The following is a 7460-nucleotide window of genomic DNA, read 5'->3' as shown; positions in this document are numbered from 1 at the left end:
AAATATAAAAATATTTGTGAATATTTTTATAGTACTCACAGACCTTAAAGAAAAATTCCCATCAATGTCAGAACAAACTATAATATGTGGATGTAATAGAATATAATTGTGCATAACAAATGGTGACCATAAGGAATTCAGAGAAATTTGGGAAGATTAGGAATTGATCCTGAGTGAAATAGACCAGGAGAACAATTTATAAGGACACTTCAGTAATATAAAGGAAAACAACATTGAGAGACTGAGCATTTGCATTGTACTTCTTATATGAGAGAGTTCTTTTGGGGGGGAGGAGAGTTGTCATTCATAAATGACAGTGATGTAAGAAAATGAAAGAGCATCAGTATTTAAACAAAGTAATGCTAGTGGTAAAAAGATGGATCTTTATTTAAAATTGCAGAATGTACCCAAGAGATATATATGTAAGAAGCTCTACAGGATGTATTTTTATCAGTATGTCAGAGAACATAGATATTCTTAATCTATTTGTTTTTTCCTGGGTAGAAAAGATAAAAGTTCTTCCTGAGTTTTCATGCCTTTGACATCCTCTTCTTCCATTGCTTTGTGTTGTCTTGGTTGCTGACTTCCTTGGGGACTACTTATTGTGACTTGTTCAGCTGTTTCTTCCATATTTATTTTCCCTGGTATCATCTCCACAATTAGGTATCTTCTGTGTTGTAAGCACTGTCTTGGATCCTGAGGATATAAATACAAAGAATGAACAAAATCCCTTCTGTAAAAGCAGCACAGTAGAGTAGAGATGATGTGGTTCCATTGTCTTGGATGGTGAAAAGAGCTTGGTTATAAAAATCTTAATAGATATTTTCTGTTTTTCATCTCCTTACAGTTGTTTGTTCCCTTTAATGATCCTTTGGATAATTTATTTTATTGGACCTTAAATCAAGTATTCTTTAAACTTGTGTTTGTTTTCTCCACTACTTTTCACTTTTGTTTGAGACAATAATCTTTTATTATCTTTTCTTTGTAAAGTTCTATAAACCAAAGTTTATAGTCTAAACTGTTCTTGCCCACCCCCACCCCCCCCAACTGCTATATCTTTAGCAAAATCTGGTTTCTGGCTCAAGGAGTTCCTAGGCTCTTTCATTTTACTTTTTATGGCAGTTGATTTATACTGGTCAAATTTCTATAGGGAATTGTTAGAATTTATTTTGAATGAATGATTGAAAAATCATTTATTCAGCTCTTCTCAGGTGACTGCCACTTTGCAAAGCCCAAGAAGCAAGACAGGCCCTGTCTTTAAGGAGCTTACATTCAAATATGGAAAGAATTTTTGGGAGAGTGGTGATTAAGGGAGAAATGTTTGGGGGCAGGAAAGACCTCAAGATGGTAGCTATAGTCCTCCACATTTTCTTTTCAGGAATGGTTTTGTTGATTTGATTCCTATACCCAGAGTAGGAATTATGAGGCAGAGGAGGAGGGTCTGGAAAGAAGAAGAGAGGAAAGGGAGGTGAAATTTACCTTAAACAAGAAATGGGAGGTGAGGAAGGAGTGGCAGTGGTAATGGTTCTGCATGGGCTATAGTTCATGTTCACTACTAGAAACATAGATTTCTTTGATATAGAATGAATATGACTGAGCAATAGCCTTTGCTTTTAACTATACCCTAATTTTTGAGATTCTAGCACCTGTTTAAATAGGTCATTTTGGAATTTTACTCTTAAAAATTAGTGTTCTGTTATATACTAATAGATGAAATATTTGTAAATTCTCTCTGACCAAGATTTCAGAGAGAAGACAGACACTGTTTTAAACTGTCCTGGCTTTCCCTTAGAACCAACATGAGTCGGGCCTCTTAACCTGAGAACCTCAACTGTGGGATCAGAAGCCTCTGTGGTGTGGTCAAATTGGCTGAGTTTACTGCCCAGGACACCCATTCCACCAGCATGACTGGTCTGAATTGCCCAAACCACAAGAGACCCTGTCCAGCAGGACTGACTTTCCCCAGTGGACACAGCTTCAGGTGTTCATACCTTTCCCAACAGGACAAAGTTGTTAACTTCCCCAGCTCTGAGTATCCAGAGAGTACCTCTGGCATTTCTGCCAGTCCAGCCCAGAAACTGGGTTGCCTGTGAGTTTGGCCCAGATACAGTCCCAGGCTTAGGGAGTAGGGGGCCTGACATCCCCAACACAGATAAAAAGAGGAAGCCTCTTTTAGTAAAAGGTCCATTTAGTAAAGGCTGGTCCATTGAGTAAAAGTCCTGGAGTTACATCTATGGCCCAGGTCAGTGAGCAAGCCTCTAGTGATCTTGTTTTTTTGGTTTTTTTTTTAGGTTTTTGGCAAGGCAGATGGGGTTAAGTGGCTTGCCCAAGGCCACACAGCTAGGTAATTATTAAGTGTCTGAGACCGGATTTGAACCCAGGTACTCCTGACTCCAAGCAGGTGCTTTATCCACTACGCCACCTAGCCACCCCTGCCTCTAGTGATCTTAACACAAAGATCTGCTAGCAAGCCATTTCCCCAACACAATACTCTTGGGCTAGGTAATAATTCGAAAATGAATAAAGGTCAGAGAAAATCATGGTCTATTGAATGGTCCCTTGGAAATAAAGATACCAGACAGAAAAGGACAGAAGGGTTGCTATATGTGAAGCCTCTGAGAATAGGAATTGGACTCCAGCCTAGATTTGAAGAGATCAGAAAGACATTTAAGAATCAAATGGAAAAATTAGGGAAAAAAATGTAAGAGAAAACATCTTGCGACCAAAGTGATAGAAGAAAACAAATGTTTTTAAAATATAATTGGGCAAATGCAAAAAGAAAAAATTCCCCCAAAACACAATTAGGCAAATGGAAAATGGAAACAACTCCTTTAAAAATAGAATTGACCAAATGGAAAAGGAGATACAAAAACTAAATGAAGAATATACCTCCCTAAAAAAATATATTGGAACTGACAGAAGCTAATGACTTCATGAGACACCAAGAACCTGTTAAACAAAATCAAGAAAATCTAAAATACCACATTGGTAAAACAACTGATCTAGAAAAGAGAACCAGGAGAGATCATCTAAGAATCATAGGACTATCTCAAAGCCATGATCAAAAAAAAAAGAGCCTGGATAATATTCTTCAGGAAATAGTTAAGGAGATCAGCTCTAATAACCTGGAATCAGAGGACAAAATAGTCATTGCAAATATCCTTTTTTCACCTCCTGAAAGGAATTCCCAAACTAAAATGCAAAAGGATATTGTAGCCAAACTCCAAGATTATCAGATTAAAATGAAAACTCTAGCAGCCAGAAAGAAGTAATTCAAATACACAGGACCTGACTGAAATCAGCATTAAAGGATCAAAGGGACTAGAATATGATATTCTGGAGGGAAAAGGAACTTGAATACAACCAAGAATCAACTGTCCAGCAAAACTGAGCCTTTTCGTTCAGGGAAAAAAACGTGAACATTTAACAAAATAGGGTCTTTCAATCTTTCCTGATGAAAATACCAGAGCTGAATAGAAAATTTGATCTTCAAACAAGAACTTCAAGAGGTACATGAAAAAGTAAACAGGAAAAGAAAAAGACTAAGATTAAATTGGTTGCATCCCTACCTGAGAGAAAGATTCTCATAACTCTTGAGAATTGTAACTCTGTTACAGGATATATAATTAGACTGAAGTTTTGAACATCCATACTATGTCTATAACATTGATTAAATGGTTTTAAAAAAATTATACATTAAAAAAGGGAGGGGAGCTGTAAAGAGAAAGAAGGAGGTAGTCACATGAAGTGCAAAAGACATCTTGCAAGAGGTAGAAAAGGGAGGGGTTGAGAATCCCTTCAATCTTACTTTCATCAGATTTGGTTGAAAGGGATTCTCACACACACACACACACACATACACACACAGACACAAAAAAAGAGAGTTGAATTTAGAAATTTATCTTTCTCTTCCAGTATTAGGTGAGAAGAAGGAGGGAGGAAGGAAAGGAGGGACAAGATAGAAGAGAAGGGAGGAAAAAGGGGAAAAGTGAAAGGTGAAAGGGAGGGTGAGGGACAGAAGGGGGGCACACATTAAGGGAGGTGGTTTTTAGAAGCAAACAACACTGGAGAGGAGAGATAAGGTGAAAGGAGGGGAGATAATATGGAGGGCAATAAAGAGTAAACTATGAATGTGAATGGGATGAACTCAAAGCAGAATGCCATCTAGGTTCTTAGAAGAGAAGTTAAATGAGTTACAAGAAGACATAGACAATTCCTCTCTCAGAATTAGCTAAACCTAACCATAAAATAATGAAGGAACTTAAGAAGTTGAATAGAATATTAGAAAAGTTAGATATGATAGGCATCTAGAGCAAATTGAATGGGGAAAGTAAGGAATATATCTTTTTTTCTGCTATATATGGCATTGACAATGCATTAGGTCTTAAAAACTTCATAATCAGGTGCAGAAAGGCAAAAATATTGAATGTACCTTTTTCAGATCATGATACAATAAAACTCACATGCAATAAAGGGACAATAAATGAAACTCAAAATTAATTGGAAACTAAATAGCCTAATTTTAATGAATAAATGTAACAAATAACAAATCATAACTTCAAGACAATGACAATAAGGTGACAATATACCAACATTTATGGGATATAGCCAAAGGTGGTGGGAGAAATGTATCTCTACATGAATAAAATAAAGAGATCAATGAACTGGGCATACAACTAAAAGAACAAATTAAAACACCCCAATTAAATACTAAATCAGAAATTCTGAAAATTAAAGGTAAAATTAATAAAATCAAAGAAACTTAGAGTTGGTTTTATGAAAACAATGAAGTAGATAAATATTTGGTCAATTTGATTTTAAAAAATTGTCAGTATCAAAAATGAAAAAGAATTTACCACCAATGAGGAAATTAATAATTTTTACAATCTAAGTGAAATGGATGAATTTTTTCAAAAATATAAACTGCTTAGAAGAGGAAATTAAATGTTTAAATTATACTATGTCAGAAAAATAAATTGAATAAACCATCAATGTACTTCCTAAGAAAAAATTCTCCAGGGCTAGATGGATTCACAAGATTCACCAAACATTCAAGGAACAGTTAAGTCCAATTTTATATAAACTATTTGGAAAAATAGGTGAAGTTCTGCCAAATTCCTTCAATGACTCCAATATGGTGCTGATATCTAAACCAGGAAGAGTCAAAACAGAGAAAGAAAGTTATAGAACAATTTCCTTAATGAATATGAATGCAAAAATTTTAAAACTATTAGCAAAGCAATTATAGCTACTTATCACTAGGATAATACTCTACAATCAAGTAGGATTTATACCAGCAATGAAGGGTTGGTTCAACATTAGGAAAACTCTCAGAATACTTGCCCACATCAATAATAAATCTAACAGAAATTATGTGATTATTTCAATAGATGCTGAAAAAGCTTTGTGCCCATTCCTATTAAATACATGAAGAGTGTAGGAATAAATGGGGCAATATCTATCTAAAACCTGCCAAAAGCATGTGTAATGAAGATAAGCCAGAAGCATTTTCTATAAGATCAGGGATAAAACAAGGATGCCCATTATCACCACTACTATTCAATATTTTATTAGAAATGCTAGCTTTAGCAATGAGAAAGAAGAGATACTGAACAAATGATCTAAATCATTTTTTTTTTAGGATTTTGAAAGGCAAATGGGGTTAAATGGCTTGCCCAAGGCCACACAGCTAGGTAATTATTGAGTGTCTGAGCTCAGATTTGAACCTAGGTACTCCTGACTCCAGGGCCGGTGTTTTATCCACTGAGCCACCTAGCTGCCCCCCTATCTAAATCATTATTGATTAGAGAAATGTAAATGAAAAGAACTCTGAGGTACCACCTCACACTTATCAGAATGGCCAGTATGTCTAAAAAGGAAAATGATCAGTGTTGTAGAGAATGTGGGAAAACTGGGACACTAATGCACTGTTGGTGGAATTGTGAAGTGGCCCAATATTTTTGGAGAGCAATTTGGAATAATGGCCAAAGGCAATAAAGCACTACATACCCTTTGATCCAGCAATATGAATACTAGGTCTGTATCACAAAGAAACCTCAAAAAATGGATAAAAAATACATGTATAAAAATATTCATAGCAACTCTTTTTATAGTAATAAAAACTGGAAATTCAAGGGATTCCTATCAATTGAGGAATGGATGAACAAATTGTGTTATATGAATGTGATAGAACACTATTCTTGTATACGAAACTAGAATAGCATGGAGAGATTTGCATTCACTGATGCTGAGTGATATGAATAGAACAAGATCATTATACACACTAAAAGCATCATGGGGTGATGATCAACTCTGATGGACTTACTCATTTCTGCAGTACAATAATCAAAGACAATACTAAAAGATTTGTGTTAAAGAATACCATCCATGGCCAGAGAAAGAACTTTGTGGAGTTCAAATGCAGACCAAAATTTTCTATCTACAAATTTTTTAAAATGTTGTCTTATGAATTATGCCATTTTTTATCTCTAATTTTTTTTCCATTTGGAGGTGGTTATTCTTTCACAACATGATTAATATGGATATATGTTTAGCATGGTTACAGATCTAGAGGCTATATTCCATTGTTTTCTGTTTTTCTGTTAGGGGGAGTGAGGAGAGAGAAAAATGTAAAAATAAATTGATTGTTGAAAACTACAAGTAGTTGGAAAAATAAAAAAAATAAGAAAAAATATATTAAACATTGTAGGATAGTATAGCATAAATGCCCTTGCATTCAATTATTGCCTGTGAAGAATCACACTTTGAGACCTAGGGAATGCGAAAGAAAATAAAGAGAATAAATTACAACACAAAAGACAGTGATTGGAAAGTTAAATAGAGATTAAAGAAAAGGCTACCTGGATTGCTAACTGGTCTTGGCAGACCTACTGCTGGGAAGGTAAAAAAGTGAGTCCCTTCCCCAATCTCCTTAAATTCTCCCTCAGGGTCCATGGGAAGGGTAGTGACCAGGGAGTGAACCAAATCCAGCACTGGAGATTTTGCCTTTCTAGGAGGGGTCTTAGAGTGTTTCCAGCTCCTGGTTGCCCTGGTTGCCCTGGCTGCCCAGAACAAAAGAGAATGTTTAGGTTGAAGGTCACGCCCTCAGGCTGTGGTCTCAATTAAGATGATAAAAGAAGGAGAAAGATTCCCTTAACAATGCAAACAAAACATTTACAAAATTTGTCTCCAACTGAACTCAACACTCCCTAAGCCTGAGGTTCCCTGAATCATAAAGAACACTAGATTTGGAATCTAGAAAGTTGAATTTGCATCTTCAAAACTTAATACCTTTAACCTGAATCCTCTTCCTTCTTTGCAATCTCTTAAGTTTTCAATGAATTCAATTTTTTTTACACCAGTAACTTTTTAAATATAGATACCAAGAGTCTCCTGAACTCCAGTCCCATGTCATTGGCTTCATATTGGACATTTGAAACGGGAAGTCCAAAAAGACAGCT

General features: G+C 35.6%; 1 long non-coding RNA gene across 1 annotated transcript; it reads right to left on the bottom strand.

The window, feature by feature from the left end:
- Positions 1-357: 357 nt before the first annotated feature.
- Positions 358-7052, bottom strand: LOC141491982 (uncharacterized). The gene is made up of 2 exons (XR_012469824.1): positions 6861-7052; positions 358-696 (listed from the first exon to the last, which is right to left on the bottom strand). It is a non-coding gene; the product is annotated as an uncharacterized LOC141491982 (long non-coding RNA).
- Positions 7053-7460: the final 408 nt, after the last annotated feature.

Source organism: Macrotis lagotis, chromosome 6 (genome assembly GCF_037893015.1).
Source record: "Macrotis lagotis isolate mMagLag1 chromosome 6, bilby.v1.9.chrom.fasta, whole genome shotgun sequence".
Lineage (NCBI taxonomy): Eukaryota > Metazoa > Chordata > Mammalia > Peramelemorphia > Peramelidae > Macrotis > Macrotis lagotis.
The sequence above is the reverse complement of the archived record's forward strand: the minus strand, read 5'-3'. Positions and strand labels throughout refer to the sequence as shown.